Source organism: Monodelphis domestica, chromosome 4, assembly GCF_027887165.1.
Source record: "Monodelphis domestica isolate mMonDom1 chromosome 4, mMonDom1.pri, whole genome shotgun sequence".
In the NCBI taxonomy this organism is placed as follows: Eukaryota; Metazoa; Chordata; class Mammalia; order Didelphimorphia; family Didelphidae; genus Monodelphis; species Monodelphis domestica.
Genome location: NC_077230.1, coordinates 59,250,164 through 59,275,987, shown reverse-complemented (window position 1 = coordinate 59,275,987; position 25,824 = coordinate 59,250,164).

Here is a 25,824-nt window from a genome sequence, read left to right as displayed (position 1 = left end):
CAATCCAAAGCACACTTATACCATTGTTTTAGTTCTAACTTTTGTTCCTGCTTTGCACACAAAGCATGATCTCCCCGTGATGAGAGTGAAACCTGGTGGCCATCAATGACAGGTAATTAATCCTTTGTCACTAAGCTTAGCCCAGATATTGCTCAGAAATTCACCTCCTGTCAACATTTCTGGGTCAACCCTGACCTTTGTGAGAACACTATAGACAGCTTAAAAGAAACCAGATCTCCTCAAGGACTTCATGTATTTGTTTTCAAAGCTGAGAAATAGAAGGTTACTGTTATTGCCAGATGACCTCAGGAAAGACACCAGCATTGGGACCTAAATCAACACTGAGGTCACTTTTCTTATCAAGACAAAGGCTGCCTTAGTCATCAGCTAACAACTCTCTTAAGTGTCTGGAAACTAGAGAAATAAGCAAAACAAAACAATCTTTTCCTCATGGGTCCCCTGCATCAACTTTTCTTCTTAGTTTTCTCTTTTCTCTTTACTTTTCCCTGACAACTTCCTGGAAACTCAAGCTCTGCTCAGAAAGGATCTATTTCCTTTCTAAGCATATCGCTTTTGGGAATCAACCACGTACAAAGCCAACAGTCTCCTCTGGGAAGAGTTTATTTAATAGTAGAACACAAGCCCATAGACATGTGGCTGGGGCCCAAGGTGAGGGGTGGGGGGGATTTGCAGCGGGGGTGAGGATGGGGGAGGAGGTTTAGTTAGACAATCTCAAAGGCATAATTTAAATAATTTAAAATGACCTCCACCACCCCTACCACCCTTTTTTTAATGAAATAAGCTATAGAAAACTGAAAAATATCCCCAATTTTAGCATATAGACTCAAACTGTTGAAGCAAGATTAATGGGAAATTTATAACATGCTATACTTCTGGAATGTCTTCAGGATTATTTCATTAGTGCTTTTTAAAAATTACTCATATTACATTGTATTTAAGTAGTCACTTATTGTTCCAAATGGTTCTTACCTAAAACTAGTTTAGCTCTCATTTAAATAGTTATGAAGCCTCTACATTTGGTATTATTTGACCTTTTACATCTCAGTAGAATAGTTGTATATTGTTACTTATCACGCTTTACATTTGGCCCAAATTTGTATCATATTGTCAATATAGGGAATGAGTAACCAAATGTTTAATACACTATTGCAATGATGGCAAACCTTTTCAAGATGGAGTGCCGTGCCCTGTCCCACCCTACCCTTACCCCACGCAGGGGAGGAAAGAAGTGCTTCCATTGCAGAGGGGCAGGTGAAGTGAGGAATGTCTTCAGCCAGCATAGAGAGGGGGAGCAGAGTGGCCTGAGCTCTCCACTCCCCTCCAGCTCTGCCTCCTGTGAGCTACTTACCTTACCTACTGTGTGCTCCCATTGGCTGCTAGACAGAGAGGCAGGGATGTGAAAAAATGTCCTCAGGTACTAAGAGCCAGCTTGGCTATAACAGTTAGGGGGTTCCAAAAGACAGCAAGGAAAATGACTCAAACACAGTTGGGGGTCAGGAGGACCACTGAGGCTGATATCCATCAGAGGTAAAATTTATTTAAAATAGCTACTATTTTATAGAGAGGGCAAAACACACTGGAGTCTGCACAAGCTTTCATACACACAATGAAGGTAAATGATTGGCAAAGTGATGTGATATAATCTTGTTTACCTCATTGAGTCTACATAATGAATTCTATAGAATAAATCAACATGTAACAACCTAACTTAGATTCTCAAGGAAAAGCATACATCAGTGATTTTGTAGGTACTACAACAGGAGATGGAAAAGGAGGGGTTTGAGGCCTCAGGATGAGGAGTGAGCTACATGACTAACATCAGCTGGTCTATAGCCTGAGCTTTGCTAAGGGTCTCAAGCTGTGCTTTCCATGTCCCAGAGCTTTGCTAGATGGGTCTCAGGCTTTTCCTTCCTATATTTGCTCCCTTTTACTTAAATTAGACAAATGAAGCTGAAGTAAATAAATGCTCAATTTCAATTTTTGCTTTCTGAGGTGGAAGCACTTCATGCCAACTAAAAATGAAAGAAAAAGAATAAAGATGAGTAGCCCAATTCCTATCAAGGAAAGAATAACATAAGACTGAGGGGCTAGACATTTCAAAGCATGAGTGAATTGTGAAGCAGCATCCTCTGGTGAGGCTAAAGTGAATTGAGATTGGGAAATAGCCAAAATTTCTTGATGGAAGATTTGCAAGTCAAGGCTAATGTTTTTGTGATGCCATACCTCTAGTAAATACTGAACAATGTTATTCCATTTGTTTTGGGAAAAGTTATAAGGGTGTGGAGTAACACAAATGGATTTGTATGCTTCATGACATTGAAGGTGATTTTTCATTTTTAAACCTGCTATCTGTTCTCCCAAATAAAAAACTGCACCTTCTGGTGCATCAAGCTGAACTTATAATTTTGAGTCTATGATTTCTTGTGTCCCTAAAGTACAGGAGATGTTTTCTGGCATTTTATTAACACAAGAGGCAGTGTGAACAGTATTTGTAAGTGCTATTGTTGATGTGACTGAGGTGGCAATAATGGTTACTAGGACAACAGCTCCTGCTAGGAGCCATCCTATAAATCTCCTAACTTTCTTGAGTTGGTCCATGATCAATTGAAAAGTATAGATATTGGAATCAGACTACCAAGGACCAGAAGTATGTAGGGAAAACATAACAAACAAGAATTGTTTCAGGAGAACAATCTGAGCATTTACAGACATAATGTATGAGAAAATACAATTCGTTATTTTGCAGTTCGTACTTGAATAGTTATATATCTTAATATTGTTTTCAGAGTAATAAGTTGAAATATAAAGAGGTCCAATGAGGAGTAAATATGAATTGGGAACATATGAAAGGGGTAACCAAGCCATGGGATCAAATTGCATTCTCTCATTTATGTATGTTAATGTGATATTCATTGAGGAATAGGGAAGCTGTCAAGTATATGGGCAATGGATTTTTCCAATAGATAACATAGGAGGGGGTCCATCCTCCTACAGGCATGTATATGGCACAGAGGGGGATATAACAAATGAGTCTGGAGTGGGCCACTCAGTAGAGCCTGTCATCAGGAATGGTGGAGAGGGGGAGGGGAGCAGCTCCACCCAAGTCCCTCTGCCTTTCTAGTAATGAACTCTGGGTGTGGGGGGCTGCAGAGGGAGGGTGGCTGAGCGACCACAGAGAGAGCTCTGAGTGCCATATTTGGCACCCATGCCATAGGGTAGCCATCACTGCTCTATTGAATTTTTTTCCTTTACCTTTCCTTTCTTTTTGCTCATTAACCAGTTTCACAAAACTATGACCACTCACTTATCTCCCAGGTCATCTACCTTCACTGGCCACTCTTACCTCTTTTCCCCATCTTGACTCCTTAGGGAACCAATTTAACCCTATACTGTCTTCCTCCCTTGAATCCCTAACCCCCTTATCATATCAACCATCATTCCTAGCCAAACCTCAGCCATGGATCACTCCCATCATTTGTCTCCTTTGTCCCTACACATATGCTGAACAAAGTGGACAAAGTCATCCAATAATTTTGAATGGGTCCACTACAAATTTATATTACATAACCTCAACTGACCCCTCACTGCTGCTAGGCAATCCTACTATACTTCCCCTATCAACTCACTATCCCTTCTTCACAGAGGTGTTTCCAAGTGAGTTATTTAAACTATGTAACTCATCTCTTCATTGAGTCCTTCTAGTTGCAAACAAAGGTCAGTTCTACATGATCATTTTTGAAGTTAGTTTGGCTTTTTCATGATGTAAAAACAAAAACAAAAACAAAAACAAAAAAACCACCTCATTAGACCTGGCTGGATTATCAAAATGTTAACCTGATAAATGAGCTTCTACCCTCTTAACTTCCTGTCCATGGGGCAGGGGAAGCAAGCTGCAGCCTGGCATTTTTAACCCTGGGGGGAGGGGAAAAAAAGGTTACTCTTCCAAACAGGAAGTAGAATTGCAAGCATGGTTCACTCTATGAAAGAGTAGTACATTACCTATCTCAAACAGCTCCCAGTCTTAGGATGTCTTTTCTTCCTACTGTTCCTGGGTACACTGGTCCTTGCAAGAAGAAATTCATCTCTCTACACCCCCTTGCCATTCTGGCCTGCCCAGTCTCTACAATACAATACAATATAGGATTCCTCTAAACTATGTTCAGTGCAGAATTCTCCCTTACTATGGGAGATCCCAGAGGTGTGACAAAAGAAACCTAAATGGATAATGATGCTGGGGAGGGGAAGGAACATTAAAGATATTGGAGATGGATTTTTAAGCCTTTTCAGACTCCATTATTTCATGAAAAAAAATCTCTGTATCAGAATTGGAAAGAAAAAAAAAAGAACTCTTGAATTCAGTGCCTGTATACTGTCATGTATAATGTATGTTCTGATTGCTTGTTTTAAGATTTTATTTTGTTTTTTAAGTTCTATTACACTGAATCATTTTAAGCTACAGTATTTTGGCTGGCTATTAGCTATATATTCTCTTACATTGTCTTTATTTGTACCTCTCCATAGGACTGGACTGGAGAAGATACCATTATAAAACTACCTTTGACTTGTTTGTAACAAGAGGTAAGGGCCAATTTAGTAGCTGAAATAAAGTGCTATAGCACTTTTCCCCACCTCCACATTTATAAAATTGTAATGGATGAGACATATAAACACAAGTCTTTTATGGCTTTTACAGTCTCATACCAGAGGAGCTGGGAAGGTTTTCCTAGGGGGCATGATACCCCTGGATGATTTCCAAGAGGGAGCATTTCCCATAAATCCTAATAGCTTCTGGATGATTTTTAACTCTTCAACTTAATCTACCTCCACCAGAATGATCTAGATTCTTGGTGACTTTGTGACCAAAAGGTTTTTTTTTTTAATTAGCTGCTATACTACTGGGTTTTTTTTTTTTAAGCTGTTTTCCTAGTGAAAATTAATGTATCCTGAGTTGATATGTGTATTTGTCAACACCCTCCTCAGGGAGGGATTATATAATTGTCATAAAATTCTAGTTTTATAAAAGTTAAGAAACTTGCTACTTCCCAGAATCCAGGAAGTGAACTTTTGGAGAAGGCACAATGGAGATCCCTGCATAAATCTCACACTGCACCAAAAGATCCAGAATGAACTTTGGGATTTAGTGAAATTGAACTGTGGGGTAGTTAATGCATTTGTTTTGAATGTACACTTTTATGCCAAAGGGGCCTGCCCCCAATTGGCTTTTTGTCAATGCACCTAGCAATCACTGGTTTTGTTCTTTTTACCTTTTTATCCCCAAATTATTTTCATTTATAAGTAGATTATGTTTACATGATCCATTGGGAAGACTAGTCTGCCAAAGGGTTTCAGGGAGATTCTGTAATTTTAATGTTACCCTAAAAACTACAATTGCCAGCAAAACTACAATTCCCAGCACCCTGCTCACTTCCTGTCATTACATGCTGACTTAGACAGGATATAAATTAGGTGGAGTTCTGTGTCTAGCTTCTCTTTCCTTCCTGTCACAGCTTTGGTAAAGTGGGGATTTTTGAGCAGGTAGAAAAACATAGTCACATGGTTCTGTTTTGTCAGATAATAAATTTTATAAAAATAATATTTGAAGAATTTGACATTAATTTAAATCTTACATGAAATAATTATTTAGTTATTATTCTAGTTGCCTAATGACTTAATTGGAACCATTGTGGAAGAATTCAACCAAGATCAACTGAACTTAATAAAGTTTATATGGAATGAAAATAGATCAATATGGCAGAGAAATTGGAGAAGACTTATATAATCTGATGCAGATTGACTAGAGCAGAACCAAAAGAACTCCTTATACAATGAATACATCATTATAAAAGAAAATAGTTTTGAAAGACAAGAAACTCTGACTAAAGCAATGATCAGTCATGACTCAAGAAAACTGATGATGAAGCATGCTTCACATTTCATGAAGGAGAAATTATGGCCTCTAGATATAAACAGTAACATGTTTTCAGAGGCAAACAATACAATATAAATTTGTTTTGCTTTATTGTATATATTTGTCTCAAAGAAAGGCTTTTATTTGGGTGGGGAAGAAAATAAAGAGGAAGATAATGATACTGATTTAAAAAAAGAAGTTGGAGAGAAAGAACATTACTGAAACATTTTAAACAGAAGATAAAGAAATTCAGAAAGGAGCAAAGACAAGTTGGGTAATATTGATACTATCATGTCAAATTAAATGTATAATTTTTAAATCTGTATTCATTTGACTCACTGTTTTATATATGTCTTTTTTTCTGATCTTTGTACATAGTAATATCCATTATTGATGATTTTCTAGTTTATAATTTTTTTAATTGCCTTAAATGGTAAGAAAGGTTGTCACAAAGGGTAAGTTACAGGCATCAAAACGGAAACAAAAGAGCAAAAGACTTAAGTAGAAAAGTGTCAGCTGTGGCATGAAAGGTCAAGGCTATCTGAGGCAGCCATGTTTATGTGCCTGGAATGCTAACCTTGGCTCCTAAGTCAGTTCTTTTTCCCTGAATCAGAGGGAAAAGAAGATGTCATGAGTTCCTCAGGGACTGCTGTTAGGGAAACTTACTTCAGTTCTTGGGAATTGTGGGGGGGTTAGCATATCAATGGATGGTCATGGAAATTACAGCTCATTCACCATGGCTGGCTCCATATGGCTGTTTCCTTTAGCTGGCTCCATGTGCTAGTCTTCAAAGTTAACTCCATTGCTGTAATATTGCAAACATCCTTCTACCAAATCTCTGATTCTGTCTTTCTGTCTCTGTATCTCTCAGTTCCCTCTGTCTGTCAGTCTTTGACTCTCTCTGTCTCTGTCTCTCAGTTTCCCTATCTTTTTTCTCTCTGTCTTTGTCTGGGTCTCTTCTTCCTTCTCCCTTTCCTCTTCCTAATTACTAATTTTTCTTCAAACCTTCTGTTTGAACTTGAACACTCCCCAGACTAGAACAAATTCATAGTTTTCTGGTGGATATAGGTCTAAAGAGAAACTGGTAGCCATAGCCTAGACATTGCCCACCCCTTTGAGACTAAATGTAAGCAAATCTTGTGTCACACACTTTAAACATAAAAATTATAAATATGCTACCTTTTTTTAATTTGACTAAACATCATCTCTCGCCTAGATTATTGTGAGTATGCTAATTGATATCCCTGCCCCAAATCCTCATAATTCAAATAATTTTCCTTAAGTACAGATCTGATCCAATCCAATCCTCCAATCCAAACTCCAGTAAATTCCTGTCATTTCTAGGATTAAAAAATGAACTCACTTGTTTAGCTTTTCAAGTTCTGGCCAAACTGGTCCCAATCTTTACAGTCACACTAAATATTATTCCCACTCCGGCACTCCATAATTCAACCTTTGAACTAATCATCCTCCATGCCTGGAATGTACTCCCTCCTTATCTCTGCCTCAGAGTCCCACTCTTCCTTGAATATTCAGGTTAAGGACTGTCTTCTATATGAGGCCTTTTTAGATTCCACACCGCCCCCCCCAACTTCAAGTGTCCTGCCTCCCAAATTACTTTGAGATAGATATCAATACAGACTTGCAGGTACCCCTGCCACATAACAACTTTTTCCATCCATTTCAATATGTCATGGGGGGCGGGGGGGAGGGGGGAAGGGGGGGGAGTCAAATGGGACAGCTATCAGACAACACAGAAAACATTTGGAAACTATACAGCCTATGACCAAATACTTAACCCAGATTTTACAATAAAGTACTGTAAACAACCCATAAAAGAAGAAAAAATTCATACTTTTCCTCTGCTATGAAGAGAGGGCCAAAAAATCACAGGGCTGCCAAGCCCCAAATCCCTGCAATGTGGAAGAGATACCTCTATATATGTATGTATGTAAGTATGTATACATATACACATACCCATATTCCATTCTCCCTCTCCCATTCCTCTTCTACTGCCAGCTAAATTCACTAAACCTGAATGAATTGATCCCATTCTGCTATAGATTGAATAATAAAGTGTGACTCAATTGCTTGCAAATTCATAGGGCAAAAAAATAAATAAATAAACCCTGTGACATACAGCATTTTTAGCTTCACAGGAGCCTAAAAATTCTACCCCCACAAATGTTGCATACAACATGCAACTAGAAACTTTCCAGACCAACTTTCTTACAGGGATATTGTAAGAATATTTGTCCATTCAAATATATTAAAAAACTTTTGACTAGCTATATATTCTAAGGATGCCCCCACAACTTTGTAAACCAAATCTGTATGCTAGTAATCTGAAACTGCTATCAGTTCAAGCTCCACAATGGAATAATAAATTTCCTTTTAGTTTGGCTGCTATTTTTATTTAGCCTTCAATCATGTGGACCGCTATAAGGTGAGTTTCACCCTGGGCTCTCAAGACACTTAGGAAGAGAACTTCCCCAACATTATCAATATATAAATAGCTCAATTTGACAATGAATTGGATGAGAGTGAGAAGTCTGGGAAGATACAAAAATGTGAACTTGGATGTCTAGGAAAATGGTGGTACCTTCAATAGTAATAGGGAAAAGTTAGGAAGAAGGGTGGTGTTTGGGGGAAAGATCATGAGTTCCTCTTTGGCCATTTTCAGTTTGAGATGAGTTAGGAGTCATCCAATTTGAGATATCCAAAAGCTGTTGGTGAATGTAGAACTATAGCTCTGGGAAAAGACTTGGGCTGGATATATAGAAATGAGAATCACCTGCATAAAGATGAGAGTTGAACTCATAGAAGCTGAGATCACCAAGGAAAAGAGAACACCTAGGACAGAATCTTGGGGGATATCCACAGATAGTAAATTTGACATGAAAAGCCATAAAAGGAAATGGAGGACAGAGAAAAAGCCAAGAGAGAGCAGACACAAAAAATCCAGAGAAGAGAGCCTCTACAGGAGACAAAAATGATCAAGTTTCAAATGCTGCAGAGAACTGAGAAAAGACCATTAAACTGCAAGGTGTACTACAATAAGGATTTCAAGCCGCCATTTCCTTCCTAGCCTACCCAGCAATTCCAAAAACATTTCTGAATCCAATTCTTTGCTTATGAAATTTTCTTCTGGTATCACTCTTGGCCATAGTATTAGAAAGAGCATTGGACTAGGTAATAACTGGTTGTACTCCAGCACTGCCACTCTGACTTTAGGGAAATGATTTCTAATTTTTCAGTTTCCTCATCAGCAAAATAAAGGAGTAGATGATCTTTGATTCCATGCTTAAAATTATGTGATAACTCTGTAAATTCAAACCTCCCAGGTCTTAACTCAATACACACCTATGTCCCCCAAATCTACTTTTGAATTATTACCCCAGATGTTAATCAGAGACTTTCTAAAAGAAGTATTTTTGAACTGGACTTTGGAAATCTGAAACAGATATAAATTGGTAGAAAAGAGGAGGAATGAGGCAATCTGGATAAATATAACAACATGGGCCCCATTATTAGCTCCAAAAGGAGATATCTCATTGGCAAATCTTTGTCTTCCCCCATCTCCTTTCTTCCCTTCCCCTACTATGAGTCTCACCACCATTCATAAACAAAGGCCTCCCTCTGCAGTTTTACAATAATCGGACCTCTAAGTCAAAAGAACAGAGAATCTGGTTCAATGCTTTTTATAAATTACATTGAATAAAAATAGTATGAAACCTATGAAAGTCAACTGAGAAATATAGCAAACTTTGAAAAAGAGAGTCCTATTCTATCTAACAGGTAAGATAATGGGATGATCTTTGTTCATTATTTTCTTAGGCAATTTTAGCATGTTAATCTAGTTCAGTAAACAGAGGAGTACAAGGAGAGGAGTGCCTCTTAGATAAACAAGAACACAGGGATAGTGTGTTTTCTTTTTCCTTCTCAGGTGTTATAAACTTGTCATAAAGCCTGCAGCACTCAGAAAAGTGGCTGAATACAAAAACCAGTCTTTCTGGATAGCCAACCTTCAGATGGGTCTATATGGGTGATTATCCCCCTGCACTCTGCCCTGGCCACACTCCACCTGGAGTATTATGTTCCTTCCATTCTGGGAACAAAATTTTAGGAAAGATATTGACAATGTCCCCAGGAGGGCAACTGGAGTGATGGAGGGTCTTTAAGTTGTACTATAAGAGGATAAGATGAAAACAATGGGGATATTTAACCTGAAGAGGAGATTTAGGGGTAAGATTATAGCTGCCTTTCAAATGTTTGAAGGACTTTGTGTAGAAATGAGATTACACTTGTACTGACCTCAAAGGCAGATCTAGTAAAAATGTATATAACTTGAAAGAGTCTAATTTAAATCTGATGTCAAGAAAAGATTTTCTTAAATATAGAAATCCCAAAGTGGAATGCACTTCCTGGGGAGGTGAGTTTGGATTTCTCTCACTGAAAGTCTTCAGTCAATAAAGAGTCATTATATACTTCTTTCTATCTACTGAACCACCTAGCTGTCCCCAGAGGTTACAAAACAACACCCAAAAGGAAGCTGAAGGGAGAGTTGATGGAAAAATCAAAGAAGTCCAAAAGGAGGCAGCTGGAAGGGAAGGGAAGTGACAGTAGTCTTGGGCCTTCTCTTTAAATAGAGGTTATGGCTCTCCTCTCCAGTCGATGGAGCAGAGGGTTCTAATAAGGTATGAGTATCATGGCGGACTTGATCTTTCCCAAGCATGAGGTTCCTGGGACAAGATAGAGAAGCAGATCACCCATGTGGGAAATAAAACGAGGACTGTCCTGGGCTCCCTCCATAAACAGCAGGGAACAAAGAGGGGGATTTTGTTCAGGTATGACTGCCATTAATGACCTCTGATGTCTCTCCAACTTGCAGTAGTTCTGTGAATTAGAACCCTTGAATATATGAGCAAGGAAATAAATGAGCATAGTATTAGACAGCTGGTCTTGAAACCAGGAAGGCTTTGCGTCTTGAGTCAAGTTCAGCCTCTGAAATATATTGGCTCTGGGACCCTTAATCTCCAAGTGCCAGTAACTTTTTCAAAGGAAAGTTACCAAGAAGGTACAAGTCTACAATCCTAGAGGGAGTTTCCTCACTGGGAAAGTCTCCATAAAGGTTAGTTCACAGATCCAGGCTCAGTACTTTAGTGTATTTTTCTGACATTTGGCAATCCAAATTCTCTCATCCAGTCCCTTTTCTTAATCAAATAGACTATAGCAAACTGCTGCTGTTCATGCCTTTGAAGACTTTGAAGACTTCAAGCATCTTGACCAGAAGGGGCAGTGGTGGAAGAAACAGCCTTAATTATTATGGGCTTCAGTAGGGGCAGTAAAATGAGCACTGGGGTCCAGGGTCAGAAGACAATTCAAATGAAATGCTGAGAGACTGAGTTTGGGGTATGAAAAAAGCAGGTTATTGATTAGGTTAGCATGATGAGAGGCAAGAAATGTAGGGCCTTGGATCATTTAAATATAGTTCTGAGAGCTCATGATTTAGCTTTCCACTAGCTAGCAAAAGACATCTCTCATTGGTGGATATCTAATGAGGAGGTGGATGAATATTTCCCAGCCCTTTCCCAATCCCTTCATGGTGGTGAGGAATAGAGGGGAGACGTGCCTGGGCAGAAGATTCTAATAGCCCTTGGTGATTTAAATGGGAAGGCTGAGTTATGTCTGGTTCAGTTTTTACCTCTATGAACCAAATGCCCTCCCCTAAATGAGGAGTCCAAGGACACAGGCTCCCCTCCACCTGTGCCCTCTGCCCCACCCCTGGGGCATATCTGGCTACAGCCAGGTTTGGTTTACAAAGAGAAACAGACTCAAATTCTTGATCCCAGTTATTCCAATTTTAGATCCAATTTATTCCAAGGTAAAGAAAGCAAGGATATTTCTGGGACTGTCAGGACAAAGAAGTGGAGGAGAGGTTTGGATATAAAAGACAATGTTACAGATTAATATTGTGAATCAAATGATACAATACTTAAAATAATTTTCCTCATCTTTTCTTACTACCTATATAATCTTGAGCAAGTCACAACTTCCAAGTGGCCCTAGTTTCTCATCTATAAAATAGATGAACTTTGAGATCCTATCAAGCTCTAGATCAGATGTTCTTAACATAAGGTCTATGAACCTTGATTTCAGGGTGGGGATGGGGTTCTGTGAATTTGTATGGGAAAAAGAATTTTGCATCTTTATTTTCACTGATCTTTGAAATTAGATTGAAAGCTCTTTGAGGGGAGGGGCTGCCTTTTGCCTCTTTTTGTAACCTCAGTGCTTAGCATGAGGCCTGGCACATGGTAGGAGCTTAATAAATATTGATTGAAATTTAGCATTTCCTCTGATTCTGAGTATAGCATACTATCAAAGCACAGTAGTATTAGTAGTACCTATCACTTTGTCACCAATAGAAATAACAAATACTTTCAGGTCAAACTATAGTTGAAAATTATTTGGCTATCAAGCTGACATGATTACTGCATTCAAAGACTATACCACAGTTTAATGTTCTTATTCAAGCTAAGCAAGAAAAACCTTTATACAGTCTTTTTTTTAATTTAACTGTAACTTGTCTATATTTTAAATGTATTGTCTTATAACTTAACATGTTAATAAAGAAACAGATACTGTATCACCAATCCTTTTATATTTGTTATTTCAATATAATTGGTTTCCTTTGTACTTCGTTGTATTTTTACTTTATGCATTTAAAAATATTATTCTGAGAAGAGGTCCCTAGACTTCACCAGACTGCTGTAGAGGACCATGGCACAAAAAGAGCTAAGAACATCTACACTAGCTCCATGAACTTCTGATAAGCAGTTACTGTTTCTAATCGATTTTTGTTGTGTTTTGACTTTTCTCTTCAAAAAACAACCATTGAGCTCAAATGCTTGGATTCCCCTAGTTAGAAATCACCTATCCTTTCTAGTTGGAACCATGTAGGACCTTTTCTTAGTACATCTTGTGAACTTATGATCAGCTACTATGTATCATAACTATTTAAGAATGTATCATCCCCCAACTTAGTAGCTCCTTGAAGGTAAAGAATATGACTTCCTTGAGTTTGCATCTCCCAACACTGCACCTGGAACTGAAAAGATTTTAGGGAATATGGGGAGACTGAGGCAGGTAGAAATTAGTTTCTCTCTGCAAGGAGTATTATATTTTATGAGGTTTATTAAAGATTAAGGATTAAAGAAAATACAGGATAAGAAAAAACACGTGCCTAGGCCAGAGGCCTAGGCCAGATAACCTCACATCACAGAAGAGATGCATCTGCTCCAAAACAGAAGTCCAAAAGAGAGACCCCAAAAAATCTTTGCCACCAGCTTAAATCCTTCCTCGATCTCGGCCCACCTCAGAATTCCCGTGAGATTACAAAGCATTTTGGGGAAGTGGAGCAAAGGCTTGTGGGGATTGTAGCCCTGTATTCAAGTCTATTTTTTACAGAACATAGTATATGCTTAATAAATATTTCTTAAAAAGAACCAAATGCAAATGCACACCATCTTCCTCCCAGAGACACAAATGATGCAGCAACATCTTTCAGAACCAGTGAAATGAATTCCACTCCTACAAGGTTCTTTTAAAGTATATATTAGGAGGAAAGGAAGGAAGGGAAGGAAATAAATTATATAACTTTAATATATATATTCATGTATAAAAAACATTGGATATAAAACATGTATATAACATATAACTTAGGAAAACGTGTAAATTTGTTATAACATGTAATAGGTAATAAATGATTTTTAAGTATTGTGAATCTTAAAAATTCTCAGACCCTACTTCAGAACACTTGGTTAAGACCATTCCCCATTTTAAATAATGAAGGGACTTAGTCAGGAATGTGAGAATTCTACTCCACCCATACTTAATCATACTTTAGGGGAAGATAAAGTTGTAAACTCTTTACTGAACAATGAAAAAGTACTTAACTCATACTTATAGTGAAGCAAAAGCCTTAAGCTAAGTCTATTTTTAGATCTAATACAAAAAGGTGCTAAGTACCTATGAAGGTCAAATTAATCACTAAAAGGTCAAGCAACTTGAAAACTTGCAAGGGGCAAAGAGGTGTGAACTTACTCAGAAGTTTTAGTCTACTCAGGTGTGAATTACTCAAAAGTTTAGTCTACTCAGATGTGAATTAAGAATGGTCTGTCCTTTGGAAATGTCTACTGTGATTGGTAGATGTGAGAACTTAGGGGAGGTGACATAGGAGAAAATTCTCTTTAAAAGGAACTCTCTCTGAGAAAACTGGGTGGATGGCTGGCTGAAAATTCAGTTTGCCAAAGCTGAATTGGAGCTCGGACTAGTTGGAGTAGCTGGGTCTCTCTGAACACTAGAATCTTGCTTGGGACAAATCTGGTGGTGAGTGGATTAAAGACTGACTGATCTCTCTTAGGGCTTGGGCCAAGACTGGCCTACTCCTTTTCTCATTATTTCCTCTTATTCTCTCTCTCCCTTTCATTAATTCCTTAATTTGTATTAATTAAACTCTCCATAAAAACCCAGCTGACTTGGGTATATTTCATATTTGGGAATTTTTCCCTGGCGACCACTTTATATATGATTTAACTCAAGACAATATCTTGAAACCATATTTCCACGGTCACAGTTTATAACAACTACTCTTTTAATTGTTACAGTGTATAATAAATTCTACTTGTAGTTTTCAAGGCTATGCTGCTTTCCGATGCTTCTTTTTGGTTTTCTTTGTAATCTCTGCATTTTAAAAAATGCCTCGATATTTGGAACTATGCCCAAAGGGCAATAAAAGATTGTCTTCCCTTTGATCCAACCATAGCATTGCCGGATTTGTAGCCCAAAGAGATAATAAGAAAAAAGACTTGTACAAGAATATTCATAGTTTGTGGTGGCAAAAAATTGGAAAATGAGGAGATGCCCTTCAATTGGGGAATGACTGAACAAATTGTGGTATCTGTTGGTGATGGAATACTATTATGCTCAAAGGAATAATTAAGTGGAGGAATTCCAAGGGAATTGGAACAACCTCCAGGAATTGATGCAGAGTGAAAGGAGCAGAACCAGGAGAACACTGTACACAGAGCCTGATAGTTACACTGTGGTACAATCAAATGTAATGAACTTCTCTATTAATGGCAATGCAGTGATCCAGAACAATTTGAAGGGATTTACGAGAAAGAACACTATCCACAGTCAAAGGAAAAACTGTGGGAGCAGAAACACAGAAGAAAAACAACTGCTTGATTATATGGGTTGATGGGGATATTATTGGGGATGTAGACTCTAAATGAACATCCTAGTGCAAACAACAACATGGAAATAGGTTCTGATCAAGGACACATGTAAAACCCAGTGGAATCAGGAAGGAGTGGGGGGAGGGGAGGGAAAGAATATGATTCTTGTAACCAAGGGAAAATGTTCTAAATTGACTAATTAAATAAATTATAAAAAAAAAACTTTACCCTAAAAAAAATTAATTAATTAAATAAAAAATGCCTTGATGACACTTTTTTCTCTCCTTTTTTTTAAACTACCCTATCCTTAACCCCATCCCATATCCTAACCCAATGATGGTGAAACTTTTAGTGACAGAGTGTCAGGCCCCACGGCCCCCCTTATCCCACACATGGGAGGGAGAAAGGGTTCCCTTTGAACTGTTGGGTGGAGAGGCAGGTGAAGTAAAAAAATGTCATCAGGTGAGGTGGAGAGGGGGAAGGGAGCAGCTCTGCCCAAGTCCCTTTGCCTTTCTAGTAAGGAACTCTGAGTAGTAGAAGTACCCACAGAGTGCATTCTGTGTGTTATCTTTGGTACCTTGTGCCATAGGCTTAGCATCACTGTCCTAATCTTTCATTTATCCCCAACTAGAAAAAAAAAAAAGATAAAATTTTCATAACAAATCTACATGTAATCAAACAAAACTAATTCCCATATGGTCTGTGTCCAAAAATTAGTGTCTTGTTCTGCATTTTGTGTCTAATACTCTTTTATTAAGAAAGACCTCAAAAACTTTAAAGAATTCCATATAGTGCTTCCTATTTAATAATCTAATTTGCTAATTATGATGCCAGAGTGAGATCAGTGACACTTATCCACTTCCATCAAAAGGATAAAAAAAAGCATAAATGGGGAAAGAGTTAAGCGGAGGTGGAAAAGGTAAACCTGAGCTGTAGGTAACTTATTCTCTGACCCTGGCCATATGTTAGTATTTCAATGGATGTTTTCATAAGGAGGATCTGGGCACTGAGAGTACACATGTAGTGCAATAGAGACATTGTGAAATTTGTGATGCCATTAAGGCAGACAGTTTCTTTGGATTCCAAATTAAAATTCTTTTCAACATGCAAGTCCAGAATTTAAAGAACCCTAGGAAAAAATGGCTAACCAAAAATTGGTCTAGGAAGTAGAATTTAGCCTGGAGCAGGAATTTTTTAAAAAACAGAATGAATATTTGCAAAAGGATTATAGGACTTGAAGTGTAACATCTAACCATAGTTAGCCATGGGCAAAACTGAAGTGGGTACACTTTGTCTTTGACCTCAAATGGTTTCTGCAACTTTTCTCCTCCTCCTGGTGACTTTATCACTTCCCTACCCTTACTCCCACCTTTTACCTTCCTCTGATTCTAATCCTTTGTCTCGTTTGCTTTACTCTCTGATACCAGTTAATCCTCAAGTAAAATATTAGCTACTTTGTCAGGCATTGGCTAATTGATGGTATGGTGGCTCTCACGGGATATTTGTATCTTAATATAGCCCAACTGAAAACTCTCTACGTTCCAAAAGAAATCTTTAAAGGAGAGATTTCAGATAGTGTAAACTCCTTGAGGGTAGTAACTGTCTTTTCCCTCTTTTTTGTGTCCCAGGCACTCAGCAGATTGCCAGGCCTATGGTGAGTACTTAATAACTTTATCAAATGGAAGATGTCACTCAAGTTTCACCATTAGGTTCTTTTCAGACCCTGGTCAAATCACAATCAATGTATTATGAAAGTATATAAATAAAGGTATGGATTTTCACAACTCTAAATTTAAGAACCAAAGTATTATGGCAGCTTGTTCCATGATTTGAGTCCTTGGACCTGGCTTCCATTTGTTCCCTACCCAATGGTTCTAAGATTGGCTTTATATTTTCTTACTGAACTAAAATCAGGATTACCTTTGTTCCCTAAAACTAGGAGGTTTATATGATTTCAAGCCCTTCAACTGTGAGTTTTAAACTCTGTCCTATATGAGAAGTAGTTTAGATCATTTCTGTAGGCGGATTATTGTTAAAACACGGAAAGAATGCAACCCAGCTTGATTTGAAAAGTAAGTGAAGCATCTCTCTTTTACTATTAATTAGCAGTTCTCTAGGGAAGGGATAAAGAGGAAGAATGTTTCTAAATCATACCATTTTAGAACATTTATTCTTTCTGATGCCAACCAAAATGATAGGTTTTAGAATAAGATTTTATCATCTCTCAAGTCATAAAATTTTTAAAAGTTCAAAAATATAATTAAATTTAGCTCCTTAAAAGGCTAAATAGTGTTTACTTGTAATATTCAACAAGACTCGGGTAGAACACAACATTTGGAATTAAGAAGACTGGAATTAAATCCTGAATTCTTCCTCTTATGACTTGTGATATTTAAGCCTTCCAGGCCCCACTTCTCTCTCCTGTAAAAGGCAGTGTTTGGTCTAGAAGACCTCTGCCATCCCTTCCACCTTTAAAGCTATGATCTTAGAATTGTTTAGCCCTTCCTCCCTCCAACTCCCTCCAACAGCTCACTCTCTCACACACGAATGTTGTAATATTTTTGGAGTACTTGGAGTAGCAGAAATACCTCTGAATTAGCAGTACTATGACTCAAATTCTAGTCCTACCATTGACACTATCTTTGTGACCTTGGGTACTCAGATTTACTTCTCTGGCCTCAGTTTCCTTATCAGTAAAATGAGAAGAATTAATAAATGATACCTAAGATCCCTTTCAGCTTTTACATTCTATGAAATAAACTGTCAGATTTTGTTTCATATTTGTTTTTAAGATATATATACTATATATATGGACCTATATACATATATACATATAATAGGTCTCAGAATTTACAGTTACTGGTTTTGTGATTCTGGTCAAATTACTTTACATCTAAGTGCCTGATCCTGAGACAGATCGAGGACTTATCTACTAAATCACTAAATCATACATTTTGGCAGAAGAAGTTTCCATACCAAGAGTTCCCCATAATGACTAAATGACTGCTTCGTATATCAGTTGCATTTGAGATTTTGGCACTGTAATATATACTTCTTCCATACATATTTGTAAAACACAGATCCAACCATGTCATTTGTTCTTCAGTCATTCAGTTGTGTCCAACTATTTGTGATCTCATGTACTAGCTATCCATGGGGTTTTCTTGGCAAGGATACTGAAGTTGTTTGTCATTTCTGTCTTCAGTGGATCCAGTAAATCCTTTCATCAGGCAATCAGAGGTTAAGCAACTTGCCCAAAGTCACACTTCTAGGAAGTATTGAGACCAGATCTGAACTCAGGTCTTCCTGGCTCCAGACCCAGCACTTTATCTGCCTAGCTGCTTTTAGGGCAGGCCATGCAGATATTAAGTGATTTGCCCAAGATCAAAACACTAGGAAGTATCTAAGACTCCATTTAAACTCAGATATTCCATACTACATGCCCAGCTCTCTCATCATAGAACCTCAGTTGCCTCTATAACCATGTTATTTCCCTACTTAATAATTAGAGTGACTTTCTATCCCTTCTAGAATCACTGCAAACTTCTGTATTTGGCAGTTAAATGATCTGGCTCCAATCTTCCTCTCAAAATGTATATATAGGGGCAGCTATGTGGCTCTGTGGACAGAGCCAGGCCTAGAGATGGGAGGTCCTGGGTTCAAATCTGGATTTAGATAGTCCTAGCTATGTGACCCTGGTCAAGTCACTTAACACAATTGCCTAGCCCTTGCCACTTTTTTTGCCTTGGATTCAATACTTGCTATCTCTTCTAAGTCAGAAGGTAAGGGTTCAAAAAAACCCAAAATATATAAGTTCATCACGGTCCCCTCACATACTCTTTGGTCCAAGCAAATTAATTTATTTGCTATTCCTCCCATACACCATTTTACCTCACTTCCACCTCTTAAAATGTCTCCTTTCTTTCAAAACCAGGGGTGATTTTGGTAAGTTTTTGACAATTGCTTTCCAGAAAAATTAAGGACTCTGAAGACTCTTTTAAATTTAATCTGCATTATTAACGTTTCCTCCATCATTTTCTTAAGTCTAGACCATCAACAAAACCATAAATCAAGCCCTGATCTGTAGTGTTTGCCAATTTCTAAGATATAAATACTGAAGCTGAAAAATGAACAAGCGACCTTCATGAATCAATATAGCTAGCTCCAGCAAAACTTTGTATTGAAATTTGCTCATACAGGAAGCTTTTCTTGACTCCTCCTTCATCCCCCACTCCCTCCCCCTCCCGTCCCCAGGGCTTGTCTCATCTCTTGAAATTACCTTAAAATAATTGTGTGTGTATGTATTTAAAAGCAAACACACACACACATATATTTGTATATTTAAATTTTAATTTAATTATTTCATATAAAATTTAATGAAAATAAAAATATTTGAACAGATATAATATAGATTGTAAATATACACATTGTCTTCCTTAATCCATAAATGTAGAGACTTTCATTTTTTTCTTTGTGTACCCAATGTCTAAAATAGTGCCAAGCACCTAGAAGGCATGTAATAGATATCTGTTGATTGATTGATTGATTCTATAACCCCTAAAGTGCTTAGCAAAGTGCTGAAGACACGGTAGGTGCTCAGTAAATATTTTTTGATTGATCAGTCCATGTAACCTTATTTTAAAAGGCACATTTTAATCATAATTTGAGCTCCTGGAGCAGATAGGTGGCTCAGTGGATAGAGAACTAGGCCCAGTTCTAAGGGTCAGGGGTTCAAATTTAACCTGAGACAAATCTTCACTGTGTGACCTTGGGCAAGTCACTTAATCCCAATTGCCTAGCCCTTATGCCCTTTTGCCTTGAAATCACCTATTCTAAGACAGAAAATAAGGGGTTTTTTTAATTATTATTTTAAATATCAGTACCTTCTAAATGTCAGTGCTCTTGACAAAGTCCCAGTCCCACTCTAGTTCTGGTTCTAGGTACAGGGAGGAAGTCAGTGTGGGATGCCATACTTTTTTGGTTCACATCCTATCTCCCCAATTAGCTTGTAAGCACCTAGATGTCTGGGACTATTTTGCTATTGTTTTATATGCCCAATGCCTAGCACTCTGCTCTGTACATATTAAGTACTTATGCATGTCAGTAATTTCAGATTGCTTACTGACTTGTCAAGGGGGAAAGGGAAAGAGTGAGATGATTCAAGACTCAAAATATTTCAAAGCAAATGTTCAAAACTGTTCTTAGGTGTAATTGGGAAAAATAAAATATCCAACATTTTCAAAATAATAAATGTCAAATTCAACTCGCTCTGTTGCTGTCAATGCCTGAAGAGCTTGGTGTGCTGCTGGAATTCTGCTCTACTTTGTATTCTCACACATAGTTCTGAGGTTCAGACACCTACAGAGACTTTCTTCTGAGCCACCAGCAGAGCGGTCACCGCTAGTGCTACAGGGACACACACACATCTGGAGTCACCAGTCTTTGGGAAGGAAATGCCTGATCTGAGGTTTTAACTCAGCGATACAAATGAGTGGGCACATGTATGTAATGCTGCTTTGCCACATCACCGTACCCAAGTAATTTAACAGCACATGCCACAAGGCCAAAAGGAAAATAATCTTTCCCTGCTATGTGAGCCTACAAGGATCATCCTCATGGATTTGTGGTAAGCTGCTCATTTTCCACAAGGAGAAGAGGATATTTCTATTCCTTAAGTGGAAAAACTAAGGCATATAAACAATTTCCCAAAGATATACAGAAACTTGCAACTATATTAAATCTGAATAAGATAACAAAATGCTACGTGTGGAAGAGATTATCTAGTCCAACTCCCTCATCAGGAAACTAAGATTCATAAAGAGGAAATAACTCAGTCACAGACAGAAAGCAGCAGAACCGGAAATCTAACCTGGTTCCTCTGACCCCAAATTCAATTTTCTACCATGACACCTATCCTCAAGAGCAGCCTAGACTCAGTTTCCACATTCTCCTGTCTCCCTCCATCCCTGACTTGTCTCACCCCTCCATCTCTCTCTTACCCTCTCTCCCCATCTATCCCCCATCTTTCCCCCTTCACCTTCTTTCCTCTCCTCTATTTTCTGTTTCTCTCTCTCCCTTTCTCTCTGTCTCTCCATCTTTCTGTGTGCCTTTCTCCTGCCCTCTTCTGCTCTCCCTTCCTCTATCTCTCTCTCTGTCTCTATATCTGTCTGTGTCTGTCTCTCTATCTCTCTCTGTACTCTGTCTGTCTGACTGACTGCCTATCTTTTTTTCTTTCTCTCTTAGATCTCATATGCTCTGTTGCCAGAATGTACTTGGTACAACTCCTGGGTCATGTGCATATAATGTAAACCTCAAAATTCCTTAGACTTATAAATGTTGGAAATTTCACCATTGGGATATTTCATACTTGGAAAATTTCTTACTGATAGTCTATTGGAATGTGAACCCCATTGGCATGGGAGGATCCTCCTCTTCCCTTCTTAAGATTACTTTAGGACAGAAACCCTTTGCTGAAAATGGAAAGGGCTTTGACCTATGCTTAAGCATAGAACAGGAATTTCTTTGAGTCATGATTGATTTTAGAATTGATACAATGGAGATACTTGGAATAAATCTCCACCCTATTCAGTCCTAACAGGATTGAGTAAGGGCTGCAGCCTAGATCAAAATTTAATTATTCCAATCTCTACCCTACTCCGGTTAACAGGATTTAGAAAGGGCTGTAGCAAAGGATCAAAGATTTAATTATTTGAAAATATGACCTTCAACAGACATGTGCAAAGCCTCTGGGTGGTCCTGGGTTAAGCTAGAGCCTCCATTGGCACAGGGAAATTGATGGACAGTGATTGGTAGATGTGAGAACTGAGGGGAGGGAACTTGGATGGGTTTCCTTAAGGATAGGGGGGTCTGAAGACTCGTGGTGGTGGTGGTTGGAGTTTGTCTGAGTGGTGGGAGTGTGCTCTGAGAAGCTTGCTCTGAAGGAAGCTGAAGGTGGGGGCCTCTGAGACTGTTTCTCCATTTTGGTCACATGAGTAATAGGGACTGATCTCTTTTCTTTGCCCCAGCTATCTAAGGGCTTGGGCCTTTTGGCCCAGCCTAAACAGAAGGGGTATTTAAGCCCTATTCCCTTCTCTCCCTTTTTCTCTCTCTCTATCTCTAATACCTTTCTTCCTCCTATTGTAATTAAACTCCATAAAAGATTGACTGCTGACTTGAGTTTTCATTTAGGAATTACATAGCTGAATTCCTTGGCGACCTTAAATTAATATATATCAGTCTTTTAAAGTGATTTCCTTGTCACAATAATAACCAAGGCTAAATTGAAAGACCAGGTGGACACTTTAGGTTTAATGGGATTTCTGGAAAAGAAAAATCTAAATGCACCCATTTTAAATAAATATTAAAGTTGAGATACATAAGCAATCAATCAAGTACATATTAAGCACCTACTATGTGCCAGGCACTGGAGCTATAAAGTCAAAAAAAATGAAATAAAACTTGTTCTCAAGGAACTTAAAATTCCATTAAGGGAAAAATATATATGTATGTATCTAAATAAAAAAGGCAACTAGGTAGTAAAATGGATAGAGTACCAGGCCTAGAGTCAGGAAGATTCATGTTCCTGAGTTTAAATCGAGTTTCTAAAACTTACTGTGTGACCCTGGGCAAGTCATGTGACCCTGGGCAAGTCACATAACCCTGTTTGCCTCAATTTCCTCATTTGTAAAATGAGATGAAGAAGGGAATGGCAAAACCACTCCTGTATCTCTGCCAAGAAAACTCCAAACAGAGCCATGAAGTCAGACACAACTGAAAAACAACTGAATAAAATATATAAATATATGAAGAATAAATACAATGTGCAATTTAACATAAAAGATACTGATGCAGGGCACTGGCAAAATTGGGTGGGGGGTCAAGAAAGGTTTCTCAAAGAATATGGTGCTTGGCAAAGCATCTTACAAAAAAAAGGATTCTCTGAGACTAGGAAGTGCATTCCACACATGAAAGACAACTAGTATGAAAGCACAGAGACCAAAGGGGCAACCAGTGAATGCCATGGGAGACGGAGAGGAAGATCAGTTTGGCTATAGTGCAGAGTGAAAAGAAGGCTAATGAATGATGAGGCTGGAAAGCTACATTGTGGCCAAGCTATGAAGGGCATCAAAATCCCGAGGAGTTTATTTCTCTTTTATCTTAGAGGTGATAAGGAGGAAATGGAGCCTGTTGAGTAAGGGAACAATATGGTCAGATGCTTAAGATAATTATTTTGACAGTTGTGTGGAAGTGAGTGAGGAGAGACCTGAGACAGAGAGATCAATTAGGAGGTAACTGCAATCAGCCAGGTGAGAGGTGGTGAGAACCTGAGCTAAGTTCACTGTGTGAGTAGAGAAAAAGAGGTCAGATGTGAATAAGGTCATGAAGGGAGAAATGGCCGCTTTCAGCAACCAGCTGGATATGTTGGCTGAGTGAGAAAGAAGAGTTGAGGATAATGTTGAACTTACAAACAACAGGGCACTGGAAGAATCATGTTACCCTTGACAGAAACTGGGAAGTTTGGAAGAGATATGGTCTCTGGAGAAAAGATCACTAGATCTGATTCAGATATGCTTACGATGTCTACAGTACATCCAATTTAAAATGGCCACTGGGTCTTGGCAATACAGGGCTGGACCTTGAGAGACTAAAGCTACATGTAGGTCTACAAATCGTAATGGCTAATTAACAAAGATTCTTTTTTTTTTTAAACCCTCACCTTCCGTCTTGTATTGACTCCAAGGCAGAAGAGTGGTAAGGGCTAGGCAATGGGGGTCAAGTGACTTGCACAGGGTCACACAGCTGGGAAGTGTCTGAGGCCAGATCTGAACCTAGGACCTCCTGTCTCTAGGCCTGGTTCTCAGTCCACTGAGCCACCCAGCTGCCCACAATTAACAAAGATTTTTGACAGAGATACTGGAATGGTTTTGCCATTTCATTCTTCAGCTCATTTTACACATAAGGAAACTGAGGCAAGCAAGGTTAAGGAAAATTAAAAATAGCTACTATATATGCATAGATAGCATCACTTTGAATTTTGGAGAGAGCTTTACATATGTTATTTCATTTGACCCTTGCAACAATCCTAGGAGATAGGTACTATTGTTATCCCCATATTATGAGACTGAAAAGAAAAATAAAAAGAAACTGAGGCTAAGAAAGATTAAGTGACTTGTCCAGGGTGACATAGGGAGTGAGTGTATGAAGCAAGATTTGAACCCAGGTCTTCCTGTCTCCAAATTCAGTGCTCAATCCTCAAGTTGTGATAATTACACCTGTGATAGTTTTTTTTTTTAAATGCTCTTAAAGATGATGGTGGTCAATTATGGTCACTTTTACATAAAGAAATGAGGTATGATTCATTGCTTATCTTACTTTCACCTCGTAGCTCTTAGCTGATTTTTTTTACATAATACAAGTTTAAGAAAGCAATCATGACTTTCAGAAGAATAAGAGGAAGACCACAAATAAAAACAACTTAGATTAATGCTAGAAAGCCGGGCTATTGAAGCTTAAGGAATTTCCGATGGTTTTCTAATGTCAGTAAGACTTTTGTACCCATTTGCATAATAACCCCAAGTTATTATGTCTGGACCCCAAGTCTCCCAGGGAGTGTCAGGGCAAGAACTTGAAAGGACGGATCAGCCCACATTAAATACATCCATGATGCTAACTTTCAGGATTTCAGCTTAGAAATACTCCATGAAACCCTAACATTGTTTTAAATGCAATAGGGGGAAACTCTTGGCAGGACCAAAGGATCTCCCAGGCAATAAAGCCTATATCAGTATCAGTTGGGTCATCATTCTTACTCTACTTATCATCAGTAAGTGAATCTGTTCATCTTCCTTGAAGGCAACTCACGGTGCAATGGGGATCTAGAATCAAAAGGCCTGAAGTCAGGAAGACCTGAATTCCTATCTGATGGGAAACCTTTTTACTAACTGTGTGACCCTGGACAAATCATTTATTCTCTGTTGGTCTCCATTTCCTCATATGTAAAACGAAGATAACAATAGTACCTACCTCCTAGGGTTTTAGTGAAAAGCAAATGAGAAAACAGTTGTAAAGCACTTAACAAAGCATTTTACATGTACTGGGCCCTTAATAAAATTCCTTCCTGGGTTTGTATTGTGGAGATTGGAAAGGGAGACGTTGGGAATTCTGCAGTTGATAGGCTGGGCTCAGGTTTTGTGTGAGTCCCTTTCCAGCTCCTCCTCAGGAACAGAGATCTTGATGGCAGGTGGATGAAACAGTAGAATGGATTTCTTGGGAAATCTGGGTCCTCTCATGGCTTTGGGGGATCCCCTAGCCACTCAGAACTGAACTTCACAGCTCTCAATCCTGAAATGGAAGACCTCAGGCTCTCCAGAATCTCCTCCAGCCAAACGGTTCTCAATCCTTTGCTTTCCAAACTGTCACCCCAGCTCCTGTCCATCAACTGTAGCATTCCAAAGATCTCCCTTTCCAATCTCTACAGTATGCCATGGTGTCCTGCGTCATACATATAGTATTTTATCAACTACAGTCTTTGACTCAAGGAGGTGGCACTCCATACAGCAAGGCTTCTTAAAGCCTTTGTTCGTTCATATCCTTTGGGAGTCTGGTGAAGCCTACTGACCCCTACATATTGTTGAATACATATAATTAAAGAAAATA